The 15749-nt window shown below is 54.8% G+C and overlaps 16 non-coding genes across 16 annotated transcripts; all 16 read right to left on the bottom strand.

Moving 5' to 3' along the window:
- Nucleotides 1-621: 621 nt before the first annotated feature.
- On the bottom strand, nt 622-740 carry LOC126140591 (5S ribosomal RNA). Its single transcript, XR_007529133.1, has one exon. It is a non-coding gene; the product is annotated as a 5S ribosomal RNA (ribosomal RNA).
- Nucleotides 741-1566: 826 nt separating this feature from the next.
- Nucleotides 1567-1685, bottom strand: LOC126140847 (5S ribosomal RNA). Its single transcript, XR_007529365.1, has one exon. It is a non-coding gene; the product is annotated as a 5S ribosomal RNA (ribosomal RNA).
- Nucleotides 1686-2527: 842 nt separating this feature from the next.
- Nucleotides 2528-2646, bottom strand: LOC126140362 (5S ribosomal RNA). The gene has a single exon (XR_007528926.1). It is a non-coding gene; the product is annotated as a 5S ribosomal RNA (ribosomal RNA).
- Nucleotides 2647-3472: 826 nt separating this feature from the next.
- Nucleotides 3473-3591, bottom strand: LOC126140590 (5S ribosomal RNA). The gene has a single exon (XR_007529132.1). It is a non-coding gene; the product is annotated as a 5S ribosomal RNA (ribosomal RNA).
- Nucleotides 3592-4417: 826 nt separating this feature from the next.
- Nucleotides 4418-4536, bottom strand: LOC126140845 (5S ribosomal RNA). The gene has a single exon (XR_007529363.1). It is a non-coding gene; the product is annotated as a 5S ribosomal RNA (ribosomal RNA).
- An 841-nt stretch (nt 4537-5377) lies between these two features.
- LOC126140360 (5S ribosomal RNA) lies at nt 5378-5496 on the bottom strand. The gene has a single exon (XR_007528925.1). It is a non-coding gene; the product is annotated as a 5S ribosomal RNA (ribosomal RNA).
- An 832-nt stretch (nt 5497-6328) lies between these two features.
- Nucleotides 6329-6447, bottom strand: LOC126140359 (5S ribosomal RNA). Its single transcript, XR_007528924.1, has one exon. It is a non-coding gene; the product is annotated as a 5S ribosomal RNA (ribosomal RNA).
- Nucleotides 6448-7283: 836 nt separating this feature from the next.
- Nucleotides 7284-7402, bottom strand: LOC126140917 (5S ribosomal RNA). Its single transcript, XR_007529427.1, has one exon. It is a non-coding gene; the product is annotated as a 5S ribosomal RNA (ribosomal RNA).
- Nucleotides 7403-8241: 839 nt separating this feature from the next.
- Nucleotides 8242-8360, bottom strand: LOC126140588 (5S ribosomal RNA). The gene has a single exon (XR_007529130.1). It is a non-coding gene; the product is annotated as a 5S ribosomal RNA (ribosomal RNA).
- Nucleotides 8361-9195: 835 nt separating this feature from the next.
- LOC126140916 (5S ribosomal RNA) lies at nt 9196-9314 on the bottom strand. Its single transcript, XR_007529426.1, has one exon. It is a non-coding gene; the product is annotated as a 5S ribosomal RNA (ribosomal RNA).
- Nucleotides 9315-10150: 836 nt separating this feature from the next.
- LOC126140587 (5S ribosomal RNA) lies at nt 10151-10269 on the bottom strand. Its single transcript, XR_007529129.1, has one exon. It is a non-coding gene; the product is annotated as a 5S ribosomal RNA (ribosomal RNA).
- An 835-nt stretch (nt 10270-11104) lies between these two features.
- Nucleotides 11105-11223, bottom strand: LOC126140914 (5S ribosomal RNA). Its single transcript, XR_007529425.1, has one exon. It is a non-coding gene; the product is annotated as a 5S ribosomal RNA (ribosomal RNA).
- An 836-nt stretch (nt 11224-12059) lies between these two features.
- LOC126140586 (5S ribosomal RNA) lies at nt 12060-12178 on the bottom strand. The gene has a single exon (XR_007529128.1). It is a non-coding gene; the product is annotated as a 5S ribosomal RNA (ribosomal RNA).
- Nucleotides 12179-13013: 835 nt separating this feature from the next.
- Nucleotides 13014-13132, bottom strand: LOC126140913 (5S ribosomal RNA). Its single transcript, XR_007529424.1, has one exon. It is a non-coding gene; the product is annotated as a 5S ribosomal RNA (ribosomal RNA).
- An 836-nt stretch (nt 13133-13968) lies between these two features.
- On the bottom strand, nt 13969-14087 carry LOC126140585 (5S ribosomal RNA). Its single transcript, XR_007529127.1, has one exon. It is a non-coding gene; the product is annotated as a 5S ribosomal RNA (ribosomal RNA).
- Nucleotides 14088-14926: 839 nt separating this feature from the next.
- On the bottom strand, nt 14927-15045 carry LOC126140772 (5S ribosomal RNA). The gene has a single exon (XR_007529296.1). It is a non-coding gene; the product is annotated as a 5S ribosomal RNA (ribosomal RNA).
- Nucleotides 15046-15749: the final 704 nt, after the last annotated feature.

Genomic DNA, 15749 nt, shown 5'->3' with positions numbered 1-15749 from the left:
TGCTCGTTGCACCCCCTGTCATTCGCTGGGCGCGTGCAGCCTTCGACACTAGCGGAGGACGCATCTTGTCCCTGGTGTTCAGCGGAGGGCCTGTGCGGGGTGCGCCAGTGTCGTGCTGGAGGGCCCACTGATAGCGATGTGGGCTTCCTCGCCTCGCCTCGCCTCACACCAGGTGTCTGCGTAGTTTGCAGTGCATTCGCACTATTCCTATCCCTGTCCCTGTCCCCGTCCCGACTTGTCCCGACTTTGCTCGACTGCCGCTCGCTGCCGCTCGGGTCGTGGTCCATATGACAGCGCAAGCACGACAAACGTCTGCGGGACGAGACGAGACGAGACGACTAAGGAATAAATTCGTGGTTACAAATCAAATTTGGAACTCTACACTCCTACACAACAATAGGCGGTACGTATTTCAGAATTCACCTGCCGATTCGTACTGTTTTGTCGTTTTCAAAGTCTTCTTGGCAAACGTGGTTAGCACATTCTCCCTAAAACTGAGTTAATTACTGCATTTTCGTACCATTACAGTAGTTTAAAAGGCTTAAGGAAGCATCTTTGTCACAACAGAAAGGTAGTTTGAAAATTGGGCTGGCGACATAACAAAAAACATAACAGGAAGGGAGCCAACAGCACCCGGGTTTCCCAGGCGGTCACCCATCCAAGTACTAGCCGGGCCCGATGATGCTTAACTTCGGTGATCGGACGAGAACCGGTGTATTCATCATGGTATGGCCGTTGGCGCTCATCTAATGTAGGAGCACGGCAGAATTCGCGTTCCGCTTTTCTCCCAACACACAAAATGTTAGTTTTCGGCCGCATTTGACGAAAGCGCTTCCTTCCGCAACCGCCTGTTCCTCGAGGACGGCGCGGGGAGGCGCGCCCGGCGTCCCAGCAGAGTGACGGCCGAATTGGCGGGCGCACCGCCGCGTGTGTGAGACGCACTGCTGCTCGTTGCACCCCCTGTCATTCGCTGGGCGCGTGCAGCCTTCGACACTAGCGGAGGACGCATCTTGTCCCTGGTGCTCAGCGGAGGGCCTGTGCGGGGTGCGCCAGTGTCGTGCTGGAGGGCCCACTGGTAGCGATGTGGGCTTCCTCGCCTCGCCTCGCCTCACACCAGGTGTCTGCGTAGTTTGCAGTGCATTCGCACCATTCCTATCCCTGTACCTGTCCCCGTCCCGACTTGTCCCGACTTTGCTCGACTGCCGCTCGCTGCCGCTCGGGTCGTGGTCCATATGACAGCGCAAGCACGACAAACGTCTGCGGGACGAGACGAGACGAGACGACTAAGGAATAAATTCGTGGTTACAAATCAAATTTGGAACTCTACACTCCTACACAACAATAGGCGGTACGTATTTCAGAATTCACCTGCCGATTCGTACTGTTTTGTCGTTTTCAAAGTCTTCTTGGCAAACGTGGTTAGCACATTCTCCCTCAAACTGAGTTAATTACTGCATTTTCGTACCATTACAGTAGTTTAAAAGGCTTAAGGAAGCATCTTTGTCACAACAGAAAGGTAGTTTGAAAATTGGGCTGACGACATAACAAAAAACATAACAGGAAGGGAGCCAACAGCTCCCGGGTTTCCCAGGCGGTCACCCATCCAAGTACTAGCCGGGCCCGATGATGCTTAACTTCGGTGATCGGACGAGAACCGGTGTATTCATCATGGTATGGCCGTTGGCGCTCATCTAATGTAGGAGCACGGCAGAATTCGCGTTCCGCTTTTCTCCCAACACACAAAATGTTAGTTTTCGGCCGCATTTGACGAAAGCGCTTCCTTCCGCAACCGCCAGTTCCTCGAGGACGGCGCGGGGAGGCGCGCCCGGCGTCCCAGCAGAGTGACGGCCGAATTGGCGGGCGCACCGCCGCGTGTGTGAGACGCACTGCTGCTCGTTGCACCCCCTGTCATTCGCTGGGCGCGTGCAGCCTTCGACACTAGCGGAGGACGCATCTTGTCCCTGGTGTTCAGCGGAGGGCCTGTGCGGGGTGCGCCAGTGTCGTGCTGGAGGGCCCACTGATAGCGATGTGGGCTTCCTCGCCTCGCCTCGCCTCACACCAGGTGTCTGCGTAGTTTGCAGTGCATTCGCACTATTCCTATCCCTGTCCCTGTCCCCGTCCCGACTTGTCCCGACTTTGCTCGACTGCCGCTCGCTGCCGCTCGGGTCGTGGTCCATATGACAGCGCAAGCACGACAAACGTCTGCGGGACGAGACGAGACGAGACGAGACGAGACGACTAAGGAATAAATTCGTGGTTACAAATCAAATTTGGAACTCTACACTCCTACACAACAATACGCGGTGACGTATTTCAGAAATCACCTGCCGATTCGTACTGTTTTGTCGTTTTTAAAGTCTTCTTGGCAAACTTGGTTAGCACATTCTCCCTCAAACTGAGTTAATTACTGCATTTTCGTACCATTACAGTAGTTTAAAAGGCTTAAGGAAGCATCTTTGTCACAACAGAAAGGTAGTTTGAAAATTGGGCTGGCGACATAACAAAAAAAAAAAAAAAACAGGAATGGAGCCAACAGCACCCGGGTTTGTCAGGCGGTCACCCATCCAAGTACTAGCCGGGCCCGATGATGCTTAACTTCGGTGATCGGACGAGAACCGGTGTATTCATCATGGTATGGCCGTTGGCGCTCATCTAATGTAGGAGCACGGCAGAATTCGCGTTCGGCTTTTCTCCCAACACACAAAATGTTAGTTTTCGGCCGCATTTGACGAAAGCGCTTCCTTCCGCAACCGCCAGTTCCTCGAGGACGGCGCGGGGAGGCGCGCCCGGCGTCCCAGCAGAGTGACGGCCGAATTGGCGGGCGCACCGCCGCGTGTGTGAGACGCACTGCTGCTCGTTGCACCCCCTGTCATTCGCTGGGCGCGTGCAGCCTTCGACACTAGCGGAGGACGCATCTTGTCCCTGGTGTTCAGCGGAGGGCCTGTGCGGGGTGTGGCAGTGTCGTGCTGGAGGGCCCACTGGTAGCGATGTGGGCTTCCTCGCCTCGCCTCGCCTCACACCAGGTGTCTGCGTAGTTTGCAGTGCATTCGCACTATTCCTATCCCTGTCCCTGTCCCCGTCCCGACTTGTCCCGACTTTGCTCGACTGCCGCTCGCTGCCGCTCGGGTCGTGGTCCATATGACAGCGCAAGCACGACAAACGTCTGCGGGACGAGACGAGACGAGACGACTAAGGAATAAATTCGTGGTTACAAATCAAATTTGGAACTCTACACTCCTACACAACAATAGGCGGTACGTATTTCAGAATTCACCTGCCGATTCGTACTGTTTTGTCGTTTTCAAAGTCTTCTTGGCAAACGTGGTTAGCACATTCTCCCTAAAACTGAGTTAATTACTGCATTTTCGTACCATTACAGTAGTTTAAAAGGCTTAAGGAAGCATCTTTGTCACAACAGAAAGGTAGTTTGAAAATTGGGCTGGCGACATAACAAAAAACATAACAGGAAGGGAGCCAACAGCACCCGGGTTTCCCAGGCGGTCACCCATCCAAGTACTAGCCGGGCCCGATGATGCTTAACTTCGGTGATCGGACGAGAACCGGTGTATTCATCATGGTATGGCCGTTGGCGCTCATCTAATGTAGGAGCACGGCAGAATTCGCGTTCCGCTTTTCTCCCAACACACAAAATGTTAGTTTTCGGCCGCATTTGACGAAAGCGCTTCCTTCCGCAACCGCCTGTTCCTCGAGGACGGCGCGGGGAGGCGCGCCCGGCGTCCCAGCAGAGTGACGGCCGAATTGGCGGGCGCACCGCCGCGTGTGTGAGACGCACTGCTGCTCGTTGCACCCCCTGTCATTCGCTGGGCGCGTGCAGCCTTCGACACTAGCGGAGGACGCATCTTGTCCCTGGTGCTCAGCGGAGGGCCTGTGCGGGGTGCGCCAGTGTCGTGCTGGAGGGCCCACTGGTAGCGATGTGGGCTTCCTCGCCTCGCCTCGCCTCACACCAGGTGTCTGCGTAGTTTGCAGTGCATTCGCACCATTCCTATCCCTGTACCTGTCCCCGTCCCGACTTGTCCCGACTTTGCTCGACTGCCGCTCGCTGCCGCTCGGGTCGTGGTCCATATGACAGCGCAAGCACGACAAACGTCTGCGGGACGAGACGAGACGAGACGACTAAGGAATAAATTCGTGGTTACAAATCAAATTTGGAACTCTACACTCCTACACAACAATAGGCGGTACGTATTTCAGAATTCACCTGCCGATTCGTACTGTTTTGTCGTTTTCAAAGTCTTCTTGGCAAACGTGGTTAGCACATTCTCCCTCAAACTGAGTTAATTACTGCATTTTCGTACCATTACAGTAGTTTAAAAGGCTTAAGGAAGCATCTTTGTCACAACAGAAAGGTAGTTTGAAAATTGGGCTGACGACATAACAAAAAACATAACAGGAAGGGAGCCAACAGCTCCCGGGTTTCCCAGGCGGTCACCCATCCAAGTACTAGCCGGGCCCGATGATGCTTAACTTCGGTGATCGGACGAGAACCGGTGTATTCATCATGGTATGGCCGTTGGCGCTCATCTAATGTAGGAGCACGGCAGAATTCGCGTTCGGCTTTTCTCCCAACACACAAAATGTTAGTTTTCGGCCGCATTTGACGAAAGCGCTTCCTTCCGCAACCGCCAGTTCCTCGAGGACGGCGCGGGGAGGCGCGCCCGGCGTCCCAGCAGAGTGACGGCCGAATTGGCGGGCGCACCGCCGCGTGTGTGAGACGCACTGCTGCTCGTTGCACCCCCTGTCATTCGCTGGGCGCGTGCAGCCTTCGACACTAGCGGAGGACGCATCTTGTCCCTGGTGTTCAGCGGAGGGCCTGTGCGGGGTGCGCCAGTGTCGTGCTGGAGGGCCCACTGATAGCGATGTGGGCTTCCTCGCCTCGCCTCGCCTCACACCAGGTGTCTGCGTAGTTTGCAGTGCATTCGCACTATTCCTATCCCTGTCCCTGTCCCCGTCCCGACTTGTCCCGACTTTGCTCGACTGCCGCTCGCTGCCGCTCGGGTCGTGGTCCATATGACAGCGCAAGCACGACAAACGTCTGCGGGACGAGACGAGACGAGACGAGACGAGACGACTAAGGAATAAATTCGTGGTTACAAATCAAATTTGGAACTCTACACTCCTACACAACAATACGCGGTGACGTATTTCAGAAATCACCTGCCGATTCGTACTGTTTTGTCGTTTTTAAAGTCTTCTTGGCAAACTTGGTTAGCACATTCTCCCTCAAACTGAGTTAATTACTGCATTTTCGTACCATTACAGTAGTTTAAAAGGCTTAAGGAAGCATCTTTGTCACAACAGAAAGGTAGTTTGAAAATTGGGCTGGCGACATAACAAAAAAAAAAAAAAACAGGAATGGAGCCAACAGCACCCGGGTTTGTCAGGCGGTCACCCATCCAAGTACTAGCCGGGCCCGATGATGCTTAACTTCGGTGATCGGACGAGAACCGGTGTATTCATCATGGTATGGCCGTTGGCGCTCATCTAATGTAGGAGCACGGCAGAATTCGCGTTCGGCTTTTCTCCCAACACACAAAATGTTAGTTTTCGGCCGCATTTGACGAAAGCGCTTCCTTCCGCAACCGCCAGTTCCTCGAGGACGGCGCGGGGAGGCGCGCCCGGCGTCCCAGCAGAGTGACGGCCGAATTGGCGGGCGCACCGCCGCGTGTGTGAGACGCACTGCTGCTCGTTGCACCCCCTGTCATTCGCTGGGCGCGTGCAGCCTTCGACACTAGCGGAGGACGCATCTTGTCCCTGGTGTTAAGCGGAGGGCCTGTGCGGGGTGTGGCAGTGTCGTGCTGGAGGGCCCACTGGTAGCGATGTGGGCTTCCTCGCCTCGCCTCGCCTCACACCAGGTGTCTGCGTAGTTTGCAGTGCATTCGCACTATTCCTATCCCTGTCCCTGTCCCCGTCCCGACTTGTCCCGACTTTGCTCGACTGCCGCTCGCTGCCGCTCGGGTCGTGGTCCATATGACAGCGCAAGCACGACAAACGTCTGCGGGACGAGACGAGACGAGACGACTAAGGAATAAATTCGTGGTTACAAATCAAATTTGGAACTCTACACTCCTACACAACAATAGGCGGTGACGTATTTCAGAAATCACCTGCCGATTCGTACTGTTTTGTCGTTTTCAAAGTCTTCTTGGCAAACTTGGTTAGCACATTCTCCCTCAAACTGAGTTAATTACTGCATTTTCGTACCATTACAGTAGTTTAAAAGGCTTAAGGAAGCATCTTTGTCACAACAGAAAGGTAGTTTGAAAATTGGGCTGGCGACATAACAAAAAAAAAAAAAAAACAGGAATGGAGCCAACAGCACCCGGGTTTGTCAGGCGGTCACCCATCCAAGTACTAGCCGGGCCCGATGATGCTTAACTTCGGTGATCGGACGAGAACCGGTGTATTCATCATGGTATGGCCGTTGGCCCTCATCTAATGTAGGAGCACGGCAGAATTCGCGTTCGGCTTTTCTCCCAACACACAAAATGTTAGTTTTCGGCCGCATTTGACGAAAGCGCTTCCTTCCGCAACCGCCAGTTCCTCGAGGACGGCGCGGGGAGGCGCGCCCGGCGTCCCAGCAGAGTGACGACCGAATTGGCGGGCGCACCGCCGCGTGTGTGAGACGCACTGCTGCTCGTTGCACCCCCTGTCATTCGCTGGGCGCGTGCAGCCTTCGACACTAGCGGAGGACGCATCTTGTCCCTGGTGTTCTGCGGAGGGCCTGTGCGGGGTGCGCCAGTGTCGTGCTGGAGGGCCCACTGGTAGCAATGTGGGCTTCCTCGCCTCGCCTCGCCTCACACCAGGTGTCTGCGTAGTTTGCAGTGCATTCGCACTATTCCTATCCCTGTCCCTGTCCCCGTCCCGACTTGTCCCGACTTTGCTCGACTGCCGCTCGCTGCCGCTCGGGTCGTGGTCCATATGACAGCGCAAGCACGACAAACGTCTGCGGGACGAGACGAGACGAGACGAGACGAGACGACTAAGGAATAAATTCGTGGTTACAAATCAAATTTGGAACTCTACACTCCTACACAACAATAGGCGGTGACGTATTTCAGAAATCACCTGCCGATTCGTACTGTTTTGTCGTTTTCAAAGTCTTCTTGGCAAACTTGGTTAGCTCATTCTCCCTCAAACTGAGTTAATTACTGCATTTTCGTACCATTACAGTAGTTTAAAAGGCTTAAGGAAGCATCTTTGTCACAACAGAAAGGTAGTTTGAAAATTGGACTGGCGACATAACAAAAAAAAAACAGGAAGGGAGCCAACAGCACCCGGGTTTCCCAGGCGGTCACCCATCGAAGTACTAGCCGGGCCCGATGATGCTTATCTTCGGTGATCGGACGAGAACCGGTGTATTCATCATGGTATGGCCGTTGGCGCTCATCTAATGTAGGAGCACGGCAGAATTCGCGTTCCGCTTTTCTCCCAACACACAAAATGTTAGTTTTCGGCCGCATTTGACGAAAGCGCTTCCTTCCGCAACCGCCAGTTCCTTGAGGACGGCGCGGGGAGGCGCGCCCGGCGTCCCAGCAGAGTGACGGCTGAATTGGCGGGCGCACCGCCGCGTGTGTGAGACGCACTGCTGCTCGTTGCACCCCCTGTCATTCGCTGGGCGCGTGCAGCCTTCGACACTAGCGGAGGACGCATCTTGTCCCTGGTGCTCAGCGGAGGGCCTGTGCGGGGTGCGCCAGTGTCGTGCTGTAGGGCCCACTGGTAGCGATGTGGGCTTCCTCGCCTCGCCTCGCCTCACACCAGGTGTCTGCGTAGTTTGCAGTGCATTCGCACCATTCCTATCCCTGTCCCTGTCCCCGTCCCGACTTGTCCCGACTTTGCTCGACTGCCGCTCGCTGCCGCTCGGGTCGTGGTCCATATGACAGCGCAAGCACGACAAACGTCTGCGGGACGAGACGAGACGAGACGAGACGAGACGACTAAGGAATAAATTCGTGGTTACAAATCAAATTTGGAACTCCACACTCCTACACAACAATAGGCGGTACGTATTTCAGAATTCACCTGCCGATTCGTACTGTTTTGTCGTTTTCAAAGTCTTCTTGGCAAACGTGGTTAGCACATTCTCCCTCAAACTGAGTTAATTACTGCATTTTCGTACCATTACAGTAGTTTAAAAGGCTTAAGGAAGCATCTTTGTCACAAAAGAAAGGTAGTTTGAAAATTGGGCTGGCGACATAAAAAAAAAAAAAAAAACAGGAATTGAGCCAACAGCACCCGGGTTTCCCAGGCGGTCACCCATCCAAGTACTAGCCGGGCCCGATGATGCTTAACTTCGGTGATCGGACGAGAACCGGTGTATTCATCATGGTATGGCCGTTGGCCCTCATCTAATGTAGGAGCACGGCAGAATTCGCGTTCGGCTTTTCTCCCAACACACAAAATGTTAGTTTTCGGCCGCATTTGACGAAAGCGCTTCCTTCCGCAACCGCCAGTTCCTCGAGGACGGCGCGGGGAGGCGCGCCCGGCGTCCCAGCAGAGTGACGACCGAATTGGCGGGCGCACCGCCGCGTGTGTGAGACGCACTGCTGCTCGTTGCACCCCCTGTCATTCGCTGGGCGCGTGCAGCCTTCGACACTAGCGGAGGACGCATCTTGTCCCTGGTGTTCTGCGGAGGGCCTGTGCGGGGTGCGCCAGTGTCGTGCTGGAGGGCCCACTGGTAGCGATGTGGGCTTCCTCGCCTCGCCTCGCCTCACACCAGGTGTCTGCGTAGTTTGCAGTGCATTCGCACTATTCCTATCCCTGTCCCTGTCCCCGTCCCGACTTGTCCCGACTTTGCTCGACTGCCGCTCGCTGCCGCTCGGGTCGTGGTCCATATGACAGCGCAAGCACGACAAACGTCTGCGGGACGAGACGAGACGAGACGAGACGAGACGACTAAGGAATAAATTCGTGGTTACAAATCAAATTTGGAACTCTACACTCCTACACAACAATAGGCGGTGACGTATTTCAGAAATCACCTGCCGATTCGTACTGTTTTGTCGTTTTCAAAGTCTTCTTGGCAAACTTGGTTAGCTCATTCTCCCTCAAACTGAGTTAATTACTGCATTTTCGTACCATTACAGTAGTTTAAAAGGCTTAAGGAAGCATCTTTGTCACAACAGAAAGGTAGTTTGAAAATTGGACTGGCGACATAACAAAAAAAAACAGGAAGGGAGCCAACAGCACCCGGGTTTCCCAGGCGGTCACCCATCGAAGTACTAGCCGGGCCCGATGATGCTTATCTTCGGTGATCGGACGAGAACCGGTGTATTCATCATGGTATGGCCGTTGGCGCTCATCTAATGTAGGAGCACGGCAGAATTCGCGTTCCGCTTTTCTCCCAACACACAAAATGTTAGTTTTCGGCCGCATTTGACGAAAGCGCTTCCTTCCGCAACCGCCAGTTCCTTGAGGACGGCGCGGGGAGGCGCGCCCGGCGTCCCAGCAGAGTGACGGCTGAATTGGCGGGCGCACCGCCGCGTGTGTGAGACGCACTGCTGCTCGTTGCACCCCCTGTCATTCGCTGGGCGCGTGCAGCCTTCGACACTAGCGGAGGACGCATCTTGTCCCTGGTGCTCAGCGGAGGGCCTGTGCGGGGTGCGCCAGTGTCGTGCTGTAGGGCCCACTGGTAGCGATGTGGGCTTCCTCGCCTCGCCTCGCCTCACACCAGGTGTCTGCGTAGTTTGCAGTGCATTCGCACCATTCCTATCCCTGTCCCTGTCCCCGTCCCGACTTGTCCCGACTTTGCTCGACTGCCGCTCGCTGCCGCTCGGGTCGTGGTCCATATGACAGCGCAAGCACGACAAACGTCTGCGGGACGAGACGAGACGAGACGAGACGAGACGACTAAGGAATAAATTCGTGGTTACAAATCAAATTTGGAACTCCACACTCCTACACAACAATAGGCGGTACGTATTTCAGAATTCACCTGCCGATTCGTACTGTTTTGTCGTTTTCAAAGTCTTCTTGGCAAACGTGGTTAGCACATTCTCCCTCAAACTGAGTTAATTACTGCATTTTCGTACCATTACAGTAGTTTAAAAGGCTTAAGGAAGCATCTTTGTCACAACAGAAAGGTAGTTTGAAAATTGGGCTGGCGACATAACAAAAAACATAACAGGAAGGGAGCCAACAGCACCCGGGTTTCCCAGGCGGTCACCCATCCAAGTACTAGCCGGGCCCGATGATGCTTAACTTCGGTGATCGGACGAGAACCGGTGTATTCATCATGGTATGGCCGTTGGCCCTCATCTAATGTAGGAGCACGGCAGAATTCGCGTTCGGCTTTTCTCCCAACACACAAAATGTTAGTTTTCGGCCGCATTTGACGAAAGCGCTTCCTTCCGCAACCGCCAGTTCCTCGAGGACGGCGCGGGGAGGCGCGCCCGGCGTCCCAGCAGAGTGACGACCGAATTGGCGGGCGCACCGCCGCGTGTGTGAGACGCACTGCTGCTCGTTGCACCCCCTGTCATTCGCTGGGCGCGTGCAGCCTTCGACACTAGCGGAGGACGCATCTTGTCCCTGGTGTTCTGCGGAGGGCCTGTGCGGGGTGCGCCAGTGTCGTGCTGGAGGGCCCACTGGTAGCGATGTGGGCTTCCTCGCCTCGCCTCGCCTCACACCAGGTGTCTGCGTAGTTTGCAGTGCATTCGCACTATTCCTATCCCTGTCCCTGTCCCCGTCCCGACTTGTCCCGACTTTGCTCGACTGCCGCTCGCTGCCGCTCGGGTCGTGGTCCATATGACAGCGCAAGCACGACAAACGTCTGCGGGACGAGACGAGACGAGACGAGACGAGACGACTAAGGAATAAATTCGTGGTTACAAATCAAATTTGGAACTCTACACTCCTACACAACAATAGGCGGTGACGTATTTCAGAAATCACCTGCCGATTCGTACTGTTTTGTCGTTTTCAAAGTCTTCTTGGCAAACTTGGTTAGCTCATTCTCCCTCAAACTGAGTTAATTACTGCATTTTCGTACCATTACAGTAGTTTAAAAGGCTTAAGGAAGCATCTTTGTCACAACAGAAAGGTAGTTTGAAAATTGGACTGGCGACATAACAAAAAAAAACAGGAAGGGAGCCAACAGCACCCGGGTTTCCCAGGCGGTCACCCATCGAAGTACTAGCCGGGCCCGATGATGCTTATCTTCGGTGATCGGACGAGAACCGGTGTATTCATCATGGTATGGCCGTTGGCGCTCATCTAATGTAGGAGCACGGCAGAATTCGCGTTCCGCTTTTCTCCCAACACACAAAATGTTAGTTTTCGGCCGCATTTGACGAAAGCGCTTCCTTCCGCAACCGCCAGTTCCTTGAGGACGGCGCGGGGAGGCGCGCCCGGCGTCCCAGCAGAGTGACGGCTGAATTGGCGGGCGCACCGCCGCGTGTGTGAGACGCACTGCTGCTCGTTGCACCCCCTGTCATTCGCTGGGCGCGTGCAGCCTTCGACACTAGCGGAGGACGCATCTTGTCCCTGGTGCTCAGCGGAGGGCCTGTGCGGGGTGCGCCAGTGTCGTGCTGTAGGGCCCACTGGTAGCGATGTGGGCTTCCTCGCCTCGCCTCGCCTCACACCAGGTGTCTGCGTAGTTTGCAGTGCATTCGCACCATTCCTATCCCTGTCCCTGTCCCCGTCCCGACTTGTCCCGACTTTGCTCGACTGCCGCTCGCTGCCGCTCGGGTCGTGGTCCATATGACAGCGCAAGCACGACAAACGTCTGCGGGACGAGACGAGACGAGACGAGACGAGACGACTAAGGAATAAATTCGTGGTTACAAATCAAATTTGGAACTCCACACTCCTACACAACAATAGGCGGTACGTATTTCAGAATTCACCTGCCGATTCGTACTGTTTTGTCGTTTTCAAAGTCTTCTTGGCAAACGTGGTTAGCACATTCTCCCTCAAACTGAGTTAATTACTGCATTTTCGTACCATTACAGTAGTTTAAAAGGCTTAAGGAAGCATCTTTGTCACAACAGAAAGGTAGTTTGAAAATTGGGCTGGCGACATAACAAAAAACATAACAGGAAGGGAGCCAACAGCACCCGGGTTTCCCAGGCGGTCACCCATCCAAGTACTAGCCGGGCCCGATGATGCTTAACTTCGGTGATCGGACGAGAACCGGTGTATTCATCATGGTATGGCCGTTGGCCCTCATCTAATGTAGGAGCACGGCAGAATTCGCGTTCGGCTTTTCTCCCAACACACAAAATGTTAGTTTTCGGCCGCATTTGACGAAAGCGCTTCCTTCCGCAACCGCCAGTTCCTCGAGGACGGCGCGGGGAGGCGCGCCCGGCGTCCCAGCAGAGTGACGACCGAATTGGCGGGCGCACCGCCGCGTGTGTGAGACGCACTGCTGCTCGTTGCACCCCCTGTCATTCGCTGGGCGCGTGCAGCCTTCGACACTAGCGGAGGACGCATCTTGTCCCTGGTGTTCTGCGGAGGGCCTGTGCGGGGTGCGCCAGTGTCGTGCTGGAGGGCCCACTGGTAGCGATGTGGGCTTCCTCGCCTCGCCTCGCCTCACACCAGGTGTCTGCGTAGTTTGCAGTGCATTCGCACTATTCCTATCCCTGTCCCTGTCCCCGTCCCGACTTGTCCCGACTTTGCTCGACTGCCGCTCGCTGCCGCTCGGGTCGTGGTCCATATGACAGCGCAAGCACGACAAACGTCTGCGGGACGAGACGAGACGAGACGAGACGAGACGACTAAGGAATAAATTCGTGGTTACAAATCAAATTTGGAACTCTACACTCCTACACAACAATAGGCGGTGACGTATTTCAGAAATCACCTGCCGATTCGTACTGTTTTGTCGTTTTCAAAGTCTTCTTGGCAAACTTGGTTAGCTCATTCTCCCTCAAACTGAGTTAATTACTGCATTTTCGTACCATTACAGTAGTTTAAAAGGCTTAAGGAAGCATCTTTGTCACAACAGAAAGGTAGTTTGAAAATTGGACTGGCGACATAACAGAAAAAAACAGGAAGGGAGCCAACAGCACCCGGGTTTCCCAGGCGGTCACCCATCGAAGTACTAGCCGGGCCCGATGATGCTTATCTTCGGTGATCGGACGAGAACCGGTGTATTCATCATGGTATGGCCGTTGGCGCTCATCTAATGTAGGAGCACGGCAGAATTCGCGTTCCGCTTTTCTCCCAACACACAAAATGTTAGTTTTCGGCCGCATTTGACGAAAGCGCTTCCTTCCGCAACCGCCAGTTCCTTGAGGACGGCGCGGGGAGGCGCGCCCGGCGTCCCAGCAGAGTGACGGCTGAATTGGCGGGCGCACCGCCGCGTGTGTGAGACGCACTGCTGCTCGTTGCACCCCCTGTCATTCGCTGGGCGCGTGCAGCCTTCGACACTAGCGGAGGACGCATCTTGTCCCTGGTGCTCAGCGGAGGGCCTGTGCGGGGTGCGCCAGTGTCGTGCTGTAGGGCCCACTGGTAGCGATGTGGGCTTCCTCGCCTCGCCTCGCCTCACACCAGGTGTCTGCGTAGTTTGCAGTGCATTCGCACCATTCCTATCCCTGTCCCTGTCCCCGTCCCGACTTGTCCCGACTTTGCTCGACTGCCGCTCGCTGCCGCTCGGGTCGTGGTCCATATGACAGCGCAAGCACGACAAACGTCTGCGGGACGAGACGAGACGAGACGAGACGAGACGACTAAGGAATAAATTCGTGGTTACAAATCAAATTTGGAACTCCACACTCCTACACAACAATAGGCGGTACGTATTTCAGAATTCACCTGCCGATTCGTACTGTTTTGTCGTTTTCAAAGTCTTCTTGGCAAACGTGGTTAGCACATTCTCCCTCAAACTGAGTTAATTACTGCATTTTCGTACCATTACAGTAGTTTAAAAGGCTTAAGGAAGCATCTTTGTCACAACAGAAAGGTAGTTTGAAAATTGGGTTGGCGACATAACAAAAAACATAACAGGAAGGGAGCCAACAGCACCCGGGTTTCCCAGGCGGTCACCCATCCAAGTACTAGCCGGGCCCGATGATGCTTAACTTCGGTGATCGGACGAGAACCGGTGTATTCATCATGGTATGGCCGTTGGCCCTCATCTAATGTAGGAGCACGGCAGAATTCGCGTTCGGCTTTTCTCCCAACACACAAAATGTTAGTTTTCGGCCGCATTTGACGAAAGCGCTTCCTTCCGCAACCGCCAGTTCCTCGAGGACGGCGCGGGGAGGCGCGCCCGGCGTCCCAGCAGAGTGACGACCGAATTGGCGGGCGCACCGCCGCGTGTATGAGACGCACTGCTGCTCGTTGCACCCCCTGTCATTCGCTGGGCGCGTGCAGCCTTCGACACTAGCGGAGGACGCATCTTGTCCCTGGTGTTCTGCGGAGGGCCTGTGCGGGGTGCGCCAGTGTCGTGCTGGAGGGCCCACTGGTAGCGATGTGGGCTTCCTCGCCTCGCCTCGCCTCACACCAGGTGTCTGCGTAGTTTGCAGTGCATTCGCACCATTCCTATCCCTGTCCCTGTCCCCGTCCCGACTTGTCCCGACTTTGCTCGACTGCCGCTCGCTGCCGCTCGGGTCGTGGTCCATATGACAGCGCAAGCACGACAAACGTCTGCGGGACGAGACGAGACGAGACGAGACGAGACGACTAAGGAATAAATTCGTGGTTACAAATCAAATTTGGAACTCTACACTCCTACACAACAATAGGCGGTGACGTATTTCAGAAATCACCTGCCGATTCGTACTGTTTTGTCGTTTTCAAAGTCTTCTTGGCAAACTTGGTTAGCACATTCTCCCTCAAACTGAGTTAATTACTGCATTTTCGTACCATTACAGTAGTTTAAAAGGCTTAAGGAAGCATCTTTGTCACAAAAGAAAGGTAGTTTGAAAATTGGGCTGGCGACATAAAAAAAAAAAAAAAACAGGAATGGAGCCAACAGCACCCGGGTTTCCCAGGCGGTCACCCATCCAAGTACTAGCCGGGCCCGATGATGCTTATCTTCGGTGATCGGACGAGAACCGGTGTATTCATCATGGTATGGCCGTTGGCGCTCATCTAATGTAGGAGCACGGCAGAATTCGCGTTCCGCTTTTCTCCCAACACACAAAATGTTAGTTTTCGGCCGCATTTGACGAAAGCGCTTCCTTCCGCAACCGCCAGTTCCTCGAGGACGGCGCGGGGAGGCGCGCCCGGCGTCCCAGCAGAGTGACGGCCGAATTGGCGGGCGCACCGCCGCGTGTGTGAGACGCACTGCTGCTCGTTGCACCCCCTGTCATTCGCTGGGCGCGTGCAGCCTTCGACACTAGCGGAGGACGCATCTAGTCCCTGGTGCTCAGCGGAGGGCCTGTGCGGGGTGCGCCAGTGTCGTGCTGGAGGGCCCACTGGTAGCGATGTGGGCTTCCTCGCCTCGCCTCGCCTCACACCAGGTGTCTGCGTAGTTTGCAGTGCATTCGCACCATTCCTATCCCTGTCCCTGTCCCCGTCCCGACTTGTCCCGACTTTGCTCGACTGCCGCTCGCTGCCGCTCGGGTCGTGGTCCATATGACAGCGCAAGCACGACAAACGTCTGCGGGACGAGACGAGACGAGACGACTAAGGAATAAATTCGTGGTTACAAATCAAATTTGGAACTCTACACTCCTACACAACAATAGGCGGTACGTATTTCAGAATTCACCTGCCGATTCGTACTGTTTTGTCGTTTTCAAAGTCTTCTTGGCAAACGTGGTTAGCACATTCTCCCTCAAACTGAG

This window comes from Schistocerca cancellata, unplaced genomic scaffold (genome assembly GCF_023864275.1).
Source record: "Schistocerca cancellata isolate TAMUIC-IGC-003103 unplaced genomic scaffold, iqSchCanc2.1 HiC_scaffold_705, whole genome shotgun sequence".
NCBI lineage: Eukaryota > Metazoa > Arthropoda > Insecta > Orthoptera > Acrididae > Schistocerca > Schistocerca cancellata.
Note: the sequence above shows the minus strand (reverse complement) of the source record. Positions and strands in the feature narration are given on the sequence as shown.